We start from the raw sequence: 19,612 nt of genomic DNA on the forward strand, positions 1-19,612 counted from the left end.
GACCGGGGCCCGTAAATCGTCCCGACAAATGCCTATTGCTTGGTCCGCTTCTCTATACCACCAATACTACTGCTGCTGCTGCTGCTCACTACCCCCTTAGGAAGATGACTTCGTTCGGTGCTGGTTGGTTGCACGGTGGTTGCACTTGACATCGAAAGTAAAAACCGGTCCCGTCCAGAAAAGGGGTCTCTTGGTCTCTACGACACACAACGCATAGCGAACCGGAGGAGTCTCTTCGGAGTCCGGAGATGCGACGACCACACCGCAGAAGACCGGACCCGTGCCGATGTTTAAAGGTCGTACGGACATCGACGGTGTGTGCGTGTTTGTTTGGAATGACAACCTCGATCCTTCGCTGCGGGACCTACGGCTACGGATCGACATTACCGAGTAAAGGAGGGAATTAAATAATTTAAACGTAATTTCGCTAAACCCCAGTAGCGGAACATCATGTCTGTCTCGGTGTTGGTGATGGCCGCCAACACGGTGTGCTTGGTGATGGAAGGTTTATAGTGGCTCTGAACCTGAACCTCTCGGAATCTCTCCAAGAAGTTGCCAGTTGGACTTTGTATGGCCTGTTGTGGGCCTACGGGTAGCATCTTCGGTTTCAAGTTTCAGCTCGCGGTTTGCCTGGGCTCTCTGGCCGGTATCTGAGGGTGTATCAATTATGTGGGACAACAACATCCACAGTCGATGTCGACGAATGTGAATCCCACACGGGAGGGCGCCTCATTGGCGTGTGTTGTGTTGGTTGTTGCTGAAGGTGAAGTGCTATTTGGTCACCGGCACCGGATCTGGTTTCTGATGTAGGTGTGTGTGTGTTTGTGCGTCCGGGGTGTGGTTTGCCACCTGCCACCTCTCTGCGGAAGGGGAAAACATCGACGAAAAGTCACCGGACCGTCCCTAATGAAGTTGGCGCGACCACCGGTCCACACGGTGGTGTCTTAATTTTTCCACGCATTACCCGGCGGGAAAGTAACCTCCTTCCCCACTCGGGTTGAGGTTTCGGTTTCTTCCGGTTTGGGTTCTTTTTATGTTTTGGGCCCCACCGGCTGATGATGGAACATTAAACCGCCAAGAACCGTGGCAAAGGGAAAAGGTCATCGTACACATGAACCACGGAGCACAGAAGCGGCCGGCCGGGTTGGTAATGGGATTTGTTGGCAGCGGCATACGGTTTGAAAATGTAATCTGGACGTGTGTTGAGAACACAAGTAGTAGTAGCAGTAGACGCGGCACTGGCAAGAGCGCTCTTTAAGACACGAACCATGAGTAAATCAATGGGAGAAATTGCCAGAATTCAGAGCATTGAGGTCAATTTGGGGTGTTGACTTGCGCCAAAAGAACAAGCGATCGAGTCTTCCCGTAATTTATACAATTAGTTTGGAGTCTGCTTTGTCGCCGCTGATAAAGAATGTATTCCTTTTGTTTGGAGAACATGAGAACTAAACGGAAACTAGTGGCGCTGTCCTAACGATGGTTGCATCGTCGAAGTACTCTTGCTGCAGCTTCTCGACAACGCTGGACTAGAGATCATCGCGTATTGTTTGCGAAGCGAAATGGGAATAGAATTTGAAGAAAAAAAAAACGAACATCCTCGGTACATCCTTGAGCGAGAAGCTAAACTGAATGTTTCAACGCAGGGGTTGAACCCCATCGCTGCTGCACACTACAAGGACACAAGTACCCTAGCATGTACTATCAGCATTCGCGTGAGCGTCCCATCTACAGCGCTGCACTATGGTTAAGAATTCTGTGTACAGCTCCTTCTCCGCTTTCGTCGGTTTCGAGTGGCTCGTGACGTATCGCGAATAAGTCGAGAAAGGAGGGCAGCTTCCGAAGGTAAAGAGCATAGACACGGTGTATTGTGGGCTTTTCTTAGTAAGTCCGCACCCCGAGAGAGAGGGGAAGACAGCACACCACTTCCCAGAAATAGGTCAATAGGACGTGACCTTTCGCTGGTGGAGGATTATGGTCCTCCGAGCCTTAATTAGCACGGGAAGGAATAGGGTAAACCACGTTTGGTCCGTTCGTTGTTGCCATTGCCCTCGAGGGAACCGACCGACCAGTTTTTTCTAAGCGTTGACAGACCGTTGTGGCTCCTGCTGCTGGCCGGCCGCTGGCCTTCAGGTCATTTACAGTTCCACAATCACTGGAATCTGCACGGATCTCCGGACCGGACACAGAGGGGCTTCCCGTTTTCACGCCTTTTCGGCCAGCTTAGGAGTTGCTCCGAAGAAGGAAACAGAAAGAAGAAACTGTTTTGTATCGTGATCTGCTTCTCGCCGCTGCTGCTACTGCGCCACCAGAAGGCAGTTATAATTGAATTTTCCGCCATATTTAACAGAGAAACTAATTATCTGTCTTATAATTCATTACTCTGTCTTTCCTCCTCTCGGAAGTGAGTGGCGCGCGTCGTGAGTTTGTCCGATCGATCGAGTGGTAGTGGTAATGCACTTTCACGAGCCGTTTTGTGTGTTCTTAATTATGTTCCACGGTGGACCGAGAGCAAAAACAATTAGTTAATTGGCAACAGCGTGCCACGTCCCTAACGCTATTGTTGCAGATTTCAAAGATGACTAATATGCTTTGACCCCCCTCCCGCGATGGTCTTCCCGATTCCGGGATGAGTAATCGGGATGGATCTTTTCACAAAACTCTTTTTCCCCCCCCCCCATTTCTTCCTGTTGTACAGGGGACGACGCACTTTTGACTCACTTTCGCTAAATATAGTGAAAATGGATGGATGCGTACAGCACAGAGCCGCCTGCACCAGGCAACTATTTATATCGAATCATGACTCATGCTCCTCATGCTTCCTTGGTGGAGTTGATCCCGGGCCAGCCAGCCATCCAGCCTATCTAGATGAGTTGAACTCTCTCAGATGGGGCTTGGTTCCAGCGGATGCATCCCCTTAGGTTCGCGCGCGCGGAATTTGTCTTAAGACTGATGAACTCGCCAAAGTCATAGAAAAAAAAAATGCGAAACACTGACGAATGTAATAAAATCACAAAATATTCCACAAAATCTCAATATCCACAAAGCAGCGCGCCATCATCATCATCATGGCGATGCGTCATGTATCAAAGCCCCTAGATGCTGATGCTGGGCTGCGATGCAATCGCTTGTGTAGAAGTGGGTTTTAGGACGTCAAGTAAAATGGTAAGCTTTGCATCGCTCATAATCAACAGGGCCCCAGAGACGCGGGCGAACCAAACCACTCGACAGCACTCGACAGCGGCATCAACAGAGGGTCCCTTCAGTACCGCGCTTGGTCGTTCGTTTGCTTGTGCTGCTTCTGGTTTTCGGTGTTGCGAGATTAATTGCCTGCATTTATATTAATCATTTGCTATAAATTTAATGCCCGTCGGAAACGGTTGAACCTCACGAGAACGGCGGCGTGGTGTGGTGGTTCTTTACTCTTTGCCGGGGTGCCGAGACGACGAGTATCGCGCAATGATTTAAGTGGATAAATGGTCTGGAGCGCTCGCGCGATGGCAGTAATTGCGTCCAGAAATCAAAAACCCGGAGCTAATTTCAGGGCAGTTTTGATTAGAACCACCAAGTGCGCCAGCGCCCTTCGCGTGTGGCTTTGCCCCCCGGGGGTAGATTACAGCTTCAAATTGAGATGTCGATAGTAGGAAGTCATCTTACGAAAGTGAGGATTGTGGATTGTGGAAATTTTCTATTTATGAAACATATTTTTAGTCTACTTTGAGTTCTTCAGCTAATTGAATCAAAAGTTTAAATCTATTTGCGGTATGGCAATCTGGAGCACTTCATTTTCCGAAACATCTTTTAAATAGATTATCCGTCCAATCATCGTACTTTGGTCGCATGATGAAGATTTATGCTCTCGGACTGCCGGTCGTATCGCGGAAGTAATTGTTTCTATTTCCTCTGCGATAACGATCAGCCCGATGGCCACGCTGCAGCGCAGCTGTAGGCCATTAGTATTTGTTTCCACAACATTCGAGCGCGACCGCGACCGTGATGGCGACGGGCCCGGGGTTCTGCAGACAGAGGCAAACAAAATTGAGAGAATATTTATTTGCTTGCCCTAAATTCGAGACGCGCCCACGATAAGAGAGCAGCGTGTGCGAGTGTCATTGGCTCGGTTTCTTCAGGTTCTCCGGCCCAGTCCCCCGAGCGAAGGTTATGGATTGTCTTCTTGGTCTGGGAGGAGGGGGTGTATCATCTTCATCCCCAAACCGGCAAACCAACCGACGACCGAACGGCGGCTCGTTTCGTATTCCGGTGCGTGCGCGCAATACTTATTCCCAGAATACGCATACATCAACCCTTTTCCCGGTACGCGGGGCTCGTGGAACCGACATTCGCGCTCTGAGATTGTTTCCTTTTCGAACTCGGCGTTTTTTTTTTGTCTTTGCACGTGCGCTGGTCGATACCGAGGCAGCACCGGCACCAGCACCAGCACCAGCACCAGCAGCTCCGGAAGATGTAGTACGCATTCGAATGTCGCATGACGAGATCGCAAACCCGTGAGGAAGGGGGTGGGTTCTTAGTATTCCGTTGTAATTCATGCAACTTCCTTTCCGGGATATCGCCGCGACCGGGCACAGTGCGACCGTCGTGGAGTCTTCGTCAATCGGACGAAGGTGTCTTAGCCTTCCAAGTCCGTTTCTTATTTGCTGCCCAAGAGAGGTAGAGGACACCGTCGGTTTGTTTGGTCTGTTGTTCCATTCAGACCGGCTAGTCCAATAGACCATACTAGCCGCCGGTGGTAATGCTGATATGCTGATATTCATTGCGGATATGCGCCCCTTGGCTCTGTATTCGTTGAACGAATATCAAAACAATGCACTCAATCCTAGCTGATGCTCGATCACGGATCGTTTGATTGCTGTAGACGATGGTTTGAATGGAAAAATGTTTAAAATTGAAATTCAAGAAGCTTTATAGACAATTCCGCATACTTTAAGCTTCATTTTATGGCATAGGGTATTAACAATTCATATCATATAGCTAAACTTTTGCTTCATATCTTGTACAAGGCAAAAACTTGTAGTTTGTCTTGACGTTTATTCCCCTCCCTATCACTGACAGCATCATATTTCATCCTAAGGTGTAGTTTTAACCTCCTACCAGCAGCACACCTTATGGCGTAGCTGTGTCAAGATGCAATTAGTTCTTGACTAATGGGAAAGGATATTCAATCTTTCGACCATTGTTTTCCGACTTAATCCAATTTGGTTACTCCTGACAGATTTATATGCCTGGGTGCACCACTCTCTGACATGTGAGGTGTTGCTAAACATCCACCGACAAACCAACCCATTGCCACCCAACTTACCTCTTCCATCTTCATCCTACAACGTCTGTAGTGGTGCCTCCAGGAAGCTTTCTGGGAAGCCTAGAACTGGCATACGTGACAAGACGTTCTAGCGTTCCTCGTCATTGCTGACGCGTCATTTGCGAGCAAAGACCTTCTCGTCTTGTTGGGTGGTCTTAACGATGAACGAATCCATGGATTTATGAAACCGCGTCAGCCAGCTCTGCTGCGGTGTTGGATCATTCTTAAAGCGAGAATCTCCCTCAAACCGCGCGGCGTATAGTTTCCATTCCACATTCCAGTTCGGGGGATGTCATTATTTTAACAATAAAAATTTAATTAAAATTCCATCACTCATCATCATGGTTGGCATCAGTGGCGTAAGAATTGTATCGAGCAAGAGGGGATAAGAGGTATGCTTTGCTGTTGTCTGTTGTCAATGTTTCAACAATGATGACAGTGATGATGGTTATGAACGCAACTTCGCTCTTCGCACTGTTTCAAGAATGTGGCCAGTAAATGGAGTTTAACTCATTTACCATTGAGCGCATAAACGCAGTGTAGAGCAGAAGACCCCGGTGTGGTGTCAGTGATCATGCCCTCGCGCCCCGCCTATCGTCCTGCGTCGTAGTCGTTCACTTATCTAATTGAATAAAAGGTTCAGTGATAGAAAGGAGGACAAAGTAAATTCTTTAAAGTCCCGCTCCCGCAAATTGGATCTCGCATTACGTTGCCGGGCGTTTAGAACAACAAAGGCACCGGTGCCGCCTTCTAACCTGGTTTAAGGTTTCCGCTGAAGTACACGGCGAATGCATGCGCACTTCAAGTTAATTGGAATCAGCTACATTGCATCGCAACATAGCGGAGGAGACATGTTCCGTAAAATATGTTGGTCAAGAATCCACAGAAACCTCGCACCCCGCGTGATTTTTACATGTTTGTCGCGTGTTGCAGCAATGTTTGCAAATGCGACCGGCAAAAAAAGGTGACACAACACACTCCGGTGTCGGTCTCGTGCCTGGTGTGTGTGTGTGCCAAAGGTAAAAGAACTTTGACACCTTTAATCTTCCCGGAACGACGCCACCGACAACCGACGCCGCTGCTCTACCGTCCTTGTTCGGAAACGTGACACTGTCGCTCGAACGTTCTGTTTCGTAAGTCTCCGCGAATTGGGGTCGTGCAGCAGCAGCAGCAGCAGCAGCAGAGAGAAAGATATCGGTTCCGGCGGGTTGATCAATCGATGTACTGGACGGTGGAAGGTGGAAGGTTTATACAAATTCCAAGTTTTCAGCATATATGTGTGCGGTGAGCGGTGCTTGAGCATCATGCTATCGGTCAAGTCAAACAATCGTTCGAAAGCTTCGTGTGTGAACACGGTAGAATTGCATTCGAGGAAACGGAGGCTTCCCGGGGAAGGTTTAAGGGGGTGTTAGGCGCCGTGTAGATCTTGTCAAACGAGCAAACAACAGGCCAGCTTCGGCACTCGTGTCCTGGATGCATGCAAACGAAGCTTGTTGCTACGTTATCGTGCTGGTGATAGATGGAAATGCCTTTCTCTCGATGGGATGTGGTTCCGTGATACAAGCTTAAAGTTGAATTTAAACATAAAAGAATCACAGTTATTTTTTAAAAATAATCTACATTTTTTACAAGAATAGCATAGAATGCAATTCAGAGAGCATAAAAGCCGCTGATAACTAATCAATTCTTGAATGAGGCGGAGTGGTGCCTCACCCAGTGGGGCACTCGCTCTGAAGTGGAAAGCAGTTGATCATCAAACGAAGCGAAACGTAAGAGCGCGTATTGTTCACAATAAATGCGCGCACCAACACCGAGGCAGCTCGAATAGATCGATAATAGACTTCTGCACCATTAACTATTAATTTCCTTTCGCGCACAAACGCGCGTCGGCTGTGAAGTGCCACTAGGAATCCTATAGGAACTGCATCGTTTGAAACATTTTAATTACATTTGCAACAGTGTGGACCAAAGTGGTTGAGGTGCGCATTACAACCAGCATGCCACGCCAGACATGGCAGACACCCCCTTTTCCATTGTGTTCCCGCTGCTGCACACCATCTGCACGTGTTCTCATCCGGTGGCACCGCGGTTCCTGGTGGTGTTGGTGCTATTTTGTTACCGTCGCCGTCGCCCAACTGGAGCCAAAGGTGCATTTCTGGTGCGTGCCCTTTGATATGCCAATGCTGCCGCTGCCGCCACCGTCACTGTGTGCGCGAGAGTGTTGGAGCATTAGCACCTTCTGCGGTGCATCACACCATCGTACCGGATTCGTTTCGTGGCGCGCGCGATCCGTGTGTCAATCACACGCAGGTCACGAGCAACCAGCCCCCGAAGCCCCCGAAGGTTGGCCACCGTACGCCGACAACGATGCTCGCCCGCTCTCTGATGGAAGATTTGGAATTCAAATTGCATAATCGTATTCATTAGGTAGGTGAAGGTGGGACGCAGCATGTCACGCGACACCTTATCTCTAGGTCGGAGTGGCCGAGCATCGTTTTCTGTGCTTCGTGGTGACCACGTGCGATGATTAAATATTTTGAAATGACTCCCTGGGCCAACGAAGTGTTCGTCGGAAATAGATTTATGCTGTAAAAATGTGGGGGTAAAGGGAGAAAATTCAATTCATTCGAATGAAGTGGAGGTGGAGTTCTAGTCTGGTGCTAATCAAATCATCTGGAGCATCGTCTAGCTTCGAATGGGATAGGGGGAATGGGAAAGAAACAAATTTAATTACATGTTTGTCAGACAAATTTGTCGAGCGCCTAATTTGGTCTAATCTCAGTCAAAATATTTCCATCCGTTAGTTAGCCTGTAATTCGCTGGAGATGAGTAATTTCGACGAGACAATTTATAACATTATGCTAGCAACGTATAAATTGTTAATAGACGACTGTTATGTTTGTTTCTCGTTTTAGGTAATTTCGAGATGAAGCTGCTCTCTCTCGCTCTCTCTGACAACATGAGACCTTTGATAGCAACCTCGTAGATGGATGGATTGCCCAGTAACTGTGTGTTGACCTGCCCGGCCGCTGTGAGTTGGGTCATCCGGTGCCGGTGTTTGGACCCTTGCAAATGTCTGCTCCGTTCGGCCTGATAACACAAAACGGAAAAAAACGGAAACAGTTTGCTCCAGCTGCGTGGAACGGTGGATCCAGATCAAAAGTAAGGCAGCAAAACCCCTTCCCTGTCTTCTTCCACCGGAGGGGGGGAGGGACGAGCGAAATGCGCGAAAATAACGTTTCGCAAATAGACCCAAACCGGGTCGAGACCACCGCGCGGCCACTGCCTGGAAGGTCGACGATGGTTTGCAATGTGTGCCGGATCCACCTCTTCCAATCGCGCCGACCCGTTCGCCATGATTGCGGACTTTTTTTTTGTGGCACACACAACGGCAGGAATAGTGGAACGCGTTGGATATGGGTCGTGCGGCCAGCTTGCTGCCTCCAACATGTACGGTGCGGTAATATTCAAATTGAAACCGAATGGAGGGTTTGCTTGTGTGCGCACACGCCTGAACTCGTTACTTCTCGGTAAAAGTCCGGCCCCCTGGTCCGGCCCCCTGGTCAATCGACGCGCGGTGGCCATGCAGAAACACCGCGCAGCTCGGAGAGATGCGCCGAGATCATCGAGGAGAGCTCTCTGCTATTTGCGCTACTTTTACGGCCCTCCCTTGCCAGATCTGGATGATCTCTTCTGGTGCTGTGGCTGTGTAGAGTACACTGGCACGCTACGCTATCGCAGCATATGCCCTAGAGCGCAACAACCGCGATCAACCGGTTCGATGGCGTCTGAGTATTCGCCGTTTCCCCCGCCCCATTCCGAGCCACCGGCCTATGGCAATCGATATCCCGACCGCTCGCGCCAGCAGAACAACGGGAACCGAACCCGTGGAAGTAGGTCTCCCTACTTGCCTTGGTCTCTTTTCTCGATCCCGTACGTACGTTACACCCCTGGGACGACGGGACAGGAAGTCCACCTCCTCCGAGCGGTGTTTCGTATTAGATTTGTTTGTTGATTCTATCGGGGAGCTTATTGACGCATTCATCGACCTCCACAATATGACTTTCGACTGCCAAAGGTGTATGTTTGTGCGGTTCGATTAGGATCATTAAAGTTGCTTCTCAGGCGGGGAAGGATGTTTAGCTTCCTTCTAGTTGATCGTGTATTCAGCTCTCAAATTGTGCAATTATCTCCCAGTAGTAGATAAGTATCTTTATTTCATCAAAGATCCTCCATTATAGGACGGGCACTACATGGAGGTCATCGTGGCCATCGAGCCAGCGAGCTCTTCGAAAGGTGGTGGCCGAGTTCCTCTCGCGCAGATCGCGAGAAGTGCATTCCGTCGGCGTCGTCATCGTCGTCGTTTTGTTTCTCAATCGGAAGCATATTTATATTTTTACGCATTTCTCAATCCCCTTAAAACAACCGAGATATTGAGGACGACGACGTCGCTGGGTGGGAAAATAGGTCTAACGAGTTCCACCGCGCGCGTTGTGGACCACCGGAAACCGGTCTTCTTCGTGGTCAAAAAGGAGGGAGGGAGAGAGAAATGGTGGACCCCTCTGGTGGCCACTCCTCTCGACACGCGCACGCGGGGTGCGCCAGCAGCCAGCCAGCACGTTATTGAACTATTTCTGATGGACTATCGGTGACTTTCGGAATCGGAGGAAAGAGAGAGAGAGTGATGATGGTAGATGGGGGAAGAGTAAACACACACACACACGCACGTCACCCGGCGTTCGATGAAGACGGTAAGGCCGTGGTCGAAAGATAAACAACAAACAAGAAGAAGCCCCCACCGAGGAGCGAAAGCCGGCATCCAACAGGCGTACTTGCTGCAGCTGCCCTGCCGGGGTGGCTGCTGATGCTGATGATGATGATGATGCACCAGAAAGATTCCGCGAGAAGTGGTCCGAAACGGTTTGCATACCGGGAGGGTAGCTTCATGATGACGTTCGTCGTCGATGGCCAGCCGGTTACGCTTAGACTTTGTGAAAGCAACACTCTGTACCGCATGACGTACGAGCACGAGCGTTCCGCCAGACGGGGGTGTTCGTCGATCTCTGGGATTTATCGGTCAGCAGCAGCAGCAGCAGCAGCTGAAGGGAACTGAAGGTAACTAGCTAGGCAGATTGTTGTTGCAAACGCAACGAAAATCATTCACCGGAAACACACAGACCCGGTACAGCACGGGATGTGGAGTACTGTACTGTACTGTACTGTACTGCATGATCATCTGGGCACGCAACGTAGATCACGCATTCGTCATGCCAATTTGGTTGGTGCGCCACAGAAGGTACGCACGATTGCGCGTGGCCCAGTCTACGGTATGCGGTTTGATGATGTACCGGATTTTGATATATTTATGTGCGACCGAAAGTTGGCAGATTTATGCAACAAGGGCGCGGGGACCACACCGGTGCTGCTGCGATCGATCGCCGGTGGTCCGCATGTTGTTAATATGTAGGCCAGCGCACCGGGGTTGCGGGGTAAACCATGACTGTTCGTTGTTAGATGCTCTCTTATCTTAGCAGGATACGACGTGACTCGACGAGCGTGCTTCCTTTTGAACGGTGTCTGATCACGACGAAGCATAGATAATCGATCGGTTCGGTGCGGTTTGCGGTTGGCCTCGGCTTGGGAAAGGTGCTGCCCTCTGCTCCTGCTACCGGGATCACGCTATGTTTGGTTGATCGAGGCAAAACTCTGCAACTCTAGATTGCTGCATTTAAGTCTTTGGGAGTTGTTTAGATGTTAGGCTGAGGTGTAGAGGGTTCGCAACGCTGCAGCTTGTTTCTGTTGCAAAAAAGCCACTCGTACTCGACGCTAGACGAAACTAATGTCCAAAACAACACCACAATTTGGTATCTTGTAACCGTGCCCTGTAGCTTGTTGGTAAATTGGTTACTTGTTTTGCGACTCCCACCTGATGATGATGACTGTTATCAAACCTCCTCTCACCCGCCATGCTGCTGGTGCGGTTGAGAACTGAGCGAATGCGTCGTCGTCCGGCGCAAGTGGTGGCCCCACCTGCACCTCGCCACTGCCGATTGCGAGTTGCAATCACCACGTGCAGCTAGGAGCAGGTTTGGGGTTTTGGAATTTTTCGAAGGCAAAAACCCGCGCAACAACATGTGTGGCAATCGCCTTGATTTCGCGTTTCGCCCGCCCAGCTGCCTATCAGCCAGTGCTGGGGACTAATGTTTGAGTTCGTTGCGTTTGAGGTTGAAATGTTTTTTGTTTCTCCTCGAATGGCAGGCAGCTGGAGCTCTGGTTGGAGTGCTCCTTTAGATTGCCTAGACGACGATGTCCTTCGATCGGTTTATAGACTTAGACCCTTAGGCAAGTGTGAGGTTGGAGCAATTGGTTTGTATGATTCATTGAACTGAACTGTTGCTTTCGCTTGACTGCCGCCCGGGTGTTGATTGTGGAAGTTGTCAGGGCATGATAAATTAGAATTTGATTGCTGCCTAGACTGCTTTCGTTTTGGGTTCGTTTGAATGTATAAATAGCATATGTTTCTAGCATTCGACTCCACCTTTAATGTTATTGTAACACATCCATCAGAGAGAGGATACCTCGCTTGTGGCATTTATTAAAAGTAATTTGTTTGTGCAGTACAATGATATTATGCTAAAGCTAATGCAGCGACTCATCATCTTACCAAGAAATAAAGGGAAATTCGTCATCCAAGCTGTTACCAACTGTGCAAAACGGTGGGTCCACCCACCACGGATTCAGCCACCAGCATCATCTGTCCATCATTTCCAAGTCAAATGACTACCAACCGTGATCGTGAGGTCAGCGAGCGCCGCGCTGTCTCCGCGCTGTCACGAATCGCGCAGTACCCAGGCCAGGACGCGCACGTGTGCGCCTGTCCTCGTCGCCGTCTCCCCAGGAGATCCCCTTCTGTGGACTTCTGCCGTGGACGAAACATTGGTAGCCGCGACCGCAAAAGGATTATGTAATTCATTTGCTTGGAATTCGCCACATTCCCGCTGCTGCCCTGCCCCCCTTTGGTATGGTTGGCCAGCGGCACGATGCTGTTTCTCCCACGACGTCGTGCCGCAAACGGCAGAACCTAACAGACAGAATGCTTAAGCCAGCGAAAGCAGCATCATCGTCGTCGTCGTCAGATTGATGTAAGTGATTTCGCTTTTATTGGTTCTTATGCTGCCGAAGGTTTCCACTGACCACCACCATCTCCACCACCACCGGTAGCATTTAGAGAGGGATCCCCGCCGGGGGGCGACGACGAAAATAGAAGCCATGACATTATGCTGCTTTCTGGGACGTTGCGCTCGGCTAACGGTGAGCTGCTGCTGCTGCTCCCGGGCACGGTGAATGCGGATTAACGGCGGAAAAGCTCCGGTTGAGATGGTCCCGGCTCCGGCTCCGGCTTTAATCGCACGGGACACACGATTGTTTCGGATTTTCCGGCAAAGATATCGTCATTTATTTAGGGTGATTAACAACGGACGGCCTTTAAGACGGCGGAACACAACGAAATCCATGGTGCACACCGTACGCACCGCGGCGGGCGTTGCGGCATTAATGCCCCGCTGACCTGACCGCGGGAATGTTTTTGGGTTCTCGATCTCGGCATTCGTTAACAAATTGGAAACAAAACCGTCTTGTACGGTTGGAGGATTATTGACGTGGATTAGGTTAGAAGTGTAAGGGCCCCCTTCGGCAGGGTTCGGTCAGCGTAATTCGATTTGGAACGAATGTTCCTCCTAATCCTTTGGAACGAAATTCCTTTCCTCTCCCAGCATCCGCGCACCTTCGCCATCATATTACTCCCGGAAAATATTTTTTTCCTTCACTTTTCTTTCCTTTTAGCGCAACTTTTGGGATCCGGCCAGTCAGCGTGCTCTCGATGTGGTGTAATGAAGATCATTCTATTAAAATCATTTGAGAACTTCCCCGTCGGTAGCACAAATTCGCGCCTCGATTTCGGTTCCATCCATCCATTCATCTATTCTTAAACCCCTGTTTTGCATAATTATCTAACCTTGTTTTCTCCGCTCTCTGTCTGTCGATCGGTCTCTGCTCTTCAACAATAACAACAACAACAAGAGTCTAATTATTCGCTTCGCCACGAGCAACCAAACGCACTTACCGCTCTAATGGAATAAGTCCCGGGTCCCGGGCACCTCGGTTGGTTATGAGCCAAGAACATGCCAAATGCTCGGCGGCCGGGCCACTTAGGCCGTTGCTGATGTTATTGACCGCGCATCATCAGAGGCAGCAACACTCATCAACAAAGAGAAGAGAATACACACACACCTTTGGTACCTTTTGAAGTAAATTCCGTAAAGGAACAGCCAACATCACGGAACTAATCTCCAGAGCAACGCATCCAGAGAAATACTCTACTTTGCTCCAGGAACTTGCAGTGATCACTTGCGTCTGTTTAAATTGGCCTAGGCCCACCACACAAAGACCTCCTCAGCATAAGGTGTGTGTGTGTGCCCGCCCTGCCCCGGAGAGCAGCAGCTGTTTACGCCATTGCGCCGGTGGCAATCGCACCTAGGCACGTCTCGTTGTTTGACCGATGCCGCCACGACGCATGCTGTGCGTGCGGCACCCTGATGGTGTGTTTGCCAGAAGCAATGGAAGCAGCATGATCTTCCTTCCTGGCTGTCGTCCAACAAGAGATGGTACGCGGCAGATGACGCTCTGACATGAGCTGATGAGCTCCGGGAAGCATCTGCTTCTGCTGCTGCTGTTGCTGGCGGTCCAGACACAACATCAAATGATGATAACATACGGTGGTGGTCGCACCGACCTCTGTTGATGATGTGGCCGCGTGTACTTAGCGTGAAAGCGTGCAAAGAGTGCGAGGGTGTGCTGCTGCTGATGGTCGTCAGATGAACGCTCTGATGTATTACAGCTGGTGGTACTGCTGTACTCTAGTGCGTGGTACCGGGCACTTAACAACGCGCGCGCTCGCAGCACTCTCTGATCGATCGATCACCGGTTCGGTGTCCGGTCCGGTCTTAGGCCCCCGGTTTACGGTTTAACCTTCGCACAAAACAGTAACCGAAGCAGGCCTTCTTTTTTTTGTTGTAATGGAAACACATAAGCTGCTGGGGAAGCTATAAATAAATGAAATTAATTAGAAGCCGCCAGAGCCCACTGCGGCGCGCGGTTGCGGTACCGGTTGCGGTTGGGTCGTCCGACACAACAGAGGCTCTCTATATCGGGCACACGCAAAATGGTATTTCGCGCCCAGTCCGAATGGCGCATTCTCTCCCCCCAAGGGAGAAGGATATCTGTCGCAGGGGATACCGACCACCAGAAAGTCATTGGCAGGTGAGTTCAGCCTTGAACTTTATGCTACTGTTCGTCGTGATGATGGCGCTTATCATCCCCCCGGCATACCGTGTCAGGTGTGTGTGTGTGTGTACAGGTTGAAGTATGTCAGTAAGCCAGTGAGTCCGGACGTGACATGACAAAAGGGCAGCTGCAAAACTAAATCCTTTCGCCTTCCAATGGCGGCGCGCATGTGCATCCTTTGCACTGTTTTTTTTTGTTATTTGTTTTGCGAACACCGAAATCATCTTTCTATTGTAAACTGACACACATTGGTGCTGGTAAGTGGCTCGTGTGCTATCGTGGGTTTTTATCAAACCTTCCGTGCACCGGGTATGGTGCTCCATTAAAAGTCGTTGTTGTCACCAAACACCACACACCACAGTCACAATGCACCATTCTCCCCAGTCCTCTAGGGTGGGGTAAAGTGGACAAACAATGAAATTACATGTCAACGGACATATCGGCGACCGTGCGTGCGTGTGTGTGTTCGATTGGCATGTTGTTTCGTTAATAGCCGGCTATTCATATTTTAACTCGGTAAAAATAACGGACGAAAAAACAAACCAAAAGAATTGCGTCACCAGCCGGCAGAGCCAGGTCACGGGACCACAGGTGTGGAACCTGCGCGTGTGTGTGTGTGTGTGTGTGCGCTGGATTGGACTGGACCTCCAGGGGGACAATCAGCACACGGACCAAAAGCCCGCCCCGTGGGTCATTCGTGGTATGAAAAATGAAAAATTGTTTTTCGTCAACCGATTGATGATGACATGAGGCGTGGGCTGCCATTTTCCTGGTCCACTCTCCCCCGTGCCGTGTCGTGTCGTGTCGTGCCGTGAGCTCTGGCTCCGATCCGACTTCATCGATAAGGCATAGAATATGTATGGTTCTGTTCCGCCAACGGAACCCCCCGCGATCGTTTGCCACCCCTCCGCATTGTGTTCAATCGGGCGGAACCCAGAGGCCACCCAGGTTTGGCACAAACGACGACAACGACGACGACGCCGACGATGACGTCGACGGCGACGAATGACAAATTATCGGCACGTCGTGCAAATGGACCATTAAAACTGATATTGGAAGTGAAACGGAGAACCACGGCAGCAGCAGCAGCACCGGCACCATCCGGTGAGAAACTGGAAATCATTTTTCTTCTCCCATGAGTCCCCGGGGCTGGTGAATGGCTTTTTTTTCGAGAGAGAAAGAAAAAATCGATTCCCGTCCGTAGATGTTCTGAATATTTTGTGACATCTTTAAGAAGGACTTTAAATGGGGGCTTTCAGATCCTTCTAGGGAATTCTATGTCCATCTCAACTCAGCTTTCTCGGTGCCTCATTAAAACGATAATGCGGATCGTTTCCACGTTTTTGATCCGTTAGTTCAAAACCAATCGCTTGAACTCGCGCACATCCGTCTTGCGATGGAAAGGAAAAACATAAAACGTATGCAGCAGGAGAGGAATCGCTTGAAGCAGCGAGCTTAATCCGCCTAAGACAATCACGCCCCTGGTGCTGCTGCTGCTGCTGCTCTTGATCGATCCGATTCCGCACGATCCGGTTCAATATCCTGCCGCCGGACTAACACGGAGTGTGCGATTGGCGCCGGTAATGACGACCCGAACCACCACCCCCCCCACCACCCCATCCCTGCGCTCTGGTTGGTGTGCGGTGGGCGGGCAATTTCCGCCATCTGTTGCAACGCATTTTAGTCGCGAGCGCGAGCATCGGCGTTGGTCGCGTGCGTTCTGGCTGATGATGCCATCCGCAAACGCTGCATGGCCAGCGGCCACACCACGGCACCACCGCCGGCGAGGTGATAATTATCGGTAGCCACCACGACCACGCCAGCGACACAATTAGAGTGTTGGTGGAGGGTGGGGCGGAGCTTTGTTAGCTTTCCTCCTACCTGCCTGGTGCTGTTGGGGGAGAGGAAAATGGCGAGGAAATTCCGTCACCTTCACTTCCGTCGACAAACAGATGACATCGGCGGCGGGGTGTCCCCCCGCTTTTCCGTGTCGTCTGTGCCGTAGACAAGCGAGCGAATGACGAATGAGAACCATATTTATGGCGCTCGGCTCTTTGGCCTTCAGTGGCGGCGGCGATGCCCGTGGACTGGGGTATGATGCTCTGACATTTGGCCTTTAGCGTCAATTTCTGTTTGTTTGCAGTTCGTGTTACCTGTTGCCCTCTGGTGCGGAACTCGCCCAACCTCTCGTGTCTTTGTTTTGGTGCCAAGAAAGTGACGACGATGGCGGTGAAAGTGTTGACGGTGTTGTATGGCTGGCTGGCTGGCTGGCTGGATGCCGTGAGCTTCCGTCGCATAAATTGTCGATTTCCGTTGCGGTCCGGCCCGGTGACAGCATCGGAATCGAATTCTTAGATTCTTCTTGTGTGATTGTATTTTTTTTTTTCTTTAGCCAGTACTTCAATAATTCAAAGCCGTATCTTGACGTCACTCTCTAGCCGTTTATATCCTTTTAAGACACGCCATTTGCATTCCTCATTAATTCTGCGATAATCCATCTGGAACGACTCCCTTTGACGATGATTTCATGAGCCTGCCCTTAAACGTGTTCGATCGATCGCTCGCTCGTTCGCTTCGAGAAACGCTTCGAACAGAGTATCGTTCAATAGATCCTTCTTCGATTATGGAGCAAAGTTTTCGCCACAAAAACCACTAACAAGCCACCGGCACACGAGCATTCTTTTGCGCTTGGGCGTCCTGCAAACCATATCATCAAACATTCAACCACACACACGCACATGCTGGTTCGGCTCGTCATATATCTCGTTAAAACTTTTCCCCACAACAAAACCATACACCGACAGAGCAGAAGCAGAAGGTTCGGGCTGCCCGGGGGACATATTGTGGTGAGGTGGCGATGTTTTTGATGAAAATATTATGGAATCAACACATTCGACTGGCACTCGACTCGGGAGGGGGGTCCAATTCCTCTTCAAGATTTGGTTTTGGATGCAAGATTTCAATTTATCATCGCCCGGTCGCTCACGCTAGCTAATGATATCCATTAACTTTTTCTGCTCGCAAGACGCGATTTTTATCGTTTTCCACTTGATGAAACGCAACAAATTAGCGCATGGCGCCGCCTTGTGCTCCAGGCGAAGGACACAAATCGTGTAATGCGTAGGGCTGGGGGCCCCCTTCAACAGGGCAACATGTCCATCCACTTTGTGGATCTGTGTGTGTGCATAGCGAGCGAGCGAGCGAGCTGTAATTTAATAATTCCGTGTCCTGCGTGTCTCCTCTCGAGTGTAAAATGTATATTCTTCGCCTTATTACCATCTCACGGAAGTGACGGCAGCGCAGCTAATAGCTGCTTTGCTGCTGCTGCTGCTGCTGCTGCTTTATTTCGCTATCCGGAAGTAGAAACATCAGTCTCAGTCTGCGCTGCATGTGCGTCAGCGTCGCGTCGCGTCGGTGCTGAAGGTCTTCTGAATTTGTCTCATTCAATTACGGCGAGTAATGGAGCATGCCATTCATGAATTTTGTCCCCACCACCCTTGAAATGAAGACGCTTTCGAGAAGCTTTCCTTCCCGGATGGATGATGGCGCAATGGGTTTTTCGGGCAAGAAAAGGCGATCGATGCCCCCCAAGTCACAGCGACTGCACATCCCCTGTGGGGGCGGAGCTAGATAATTTTAATATGCTCGAGGACGACGCAATTTGAAAAATGTATTTTCCAGCCTGGTAAGCGATTAGTGCTGCGACGCACAACGGTGTGTACTCTCAAACGTACTAATTGCTTCCAGGGGGAGGTCCCGGAGTGCTCATTCTAAAAGCATTTCGTTCTCCGGTTCTCGAGGGAGTGGAGTGGAATACACTTTCCTGATTGAAATGCAGCTGCCTGCGTACCATCGTATCGGGTCTTTCTGGAACAACGAATGAACCCTCGTACCTAGCGGAGTTATGCGGGTAGCTGCGACGCACAGTCGTCGGTATCAGATGACAAATGTACCTCTACCAAAAAGGCACCGGGGGAACGCGGCATCCCTCTCGGGGTCAAGGGGGAAAAACCTCTAATTTAAAATCATTAAAAACCATGTGGTACACACATTGGCCCTAGGTACACAAAACAATTGTGAGGAAGGTCTCATCAGCACCACACGAGGGTCATTGTGGTTCAAATGTGTGTTCAGACCTTCGGGGAGCCCTTTATCGATATCGAACCTTTTAATGGTCATTTTAAAGTAATATTTGTTTAAATTAACTCCAGTTATGTAAGACACTCCAGCACAACCGAACGATCGGCAGCGGCTGTGGTGCGCTGAAAAGCAACAATAAAACTATCTCGCAAACTCTTTCCTTCGCTCTATTTTCGCTATCCAATAACCGATGAGAAGGTAACGCGATCGTTTGGGAACACTATCCCCAGAAAGGCCGGAAAAGGCCAATAAATGGTGTGGAATGGTGTGGTCGAAAAGCGAAAGAATTCCATCCGCGATCGCGCGACGCGACCATCCATGGTGTGCCACAAAGCACAAAACCTCTGCACCAGACGGGAACTACTACGGGCGGCCAAATACAGGCGCCAGATACGGTTGCCCTGGGTTTTTGAAGGCTTGTCGTGTTGTGTTTTTTGAGGAAATTTACGTCTCAGTGAGTTCGAGGCGCGTCTGCTTTTATTGGTGGCCTGTGGCTGGTTGGTCTGTGGCCTGCTCGTGTCTCTCTCCGATGATTACTGCCACGAGAGGAAGTTACTTTAAAGAATGCACAACACATAACCACCGGGCCTAGCGTCATTTTATTGCTCCCCGTGCCAGGCAGTCCCCGGCCGGCCGCCCGGCCAGGCTGTGTCAAATGGTAGTCCTTTCGCCTTTTCTCGCGACCAGCGACCGTGGTGCTGCTGTTTAACATCTTTGTGGTTAAACTTTTTATTCTTGGCCTTACGCTACTTACGCGCGCGCGCGCGCCAAAGCGGAATGTGCGACGACGAGGTGTACACTCTTCTCTCCGGTGGT

This window comes from Anopheles darlingi, chromosome 3, assembly GCF_943734745.1.
Source record: "Anopheles darlingi chromosome 3, idAnoDarlMG_H_01, whole genome shotgun sequence".
Lineage (NCBI taxonomy): Eukaryota > Metazoa > Arthropoda > Insecta > Diptera > Culicidae > Anopheles > Anopheles darlingi.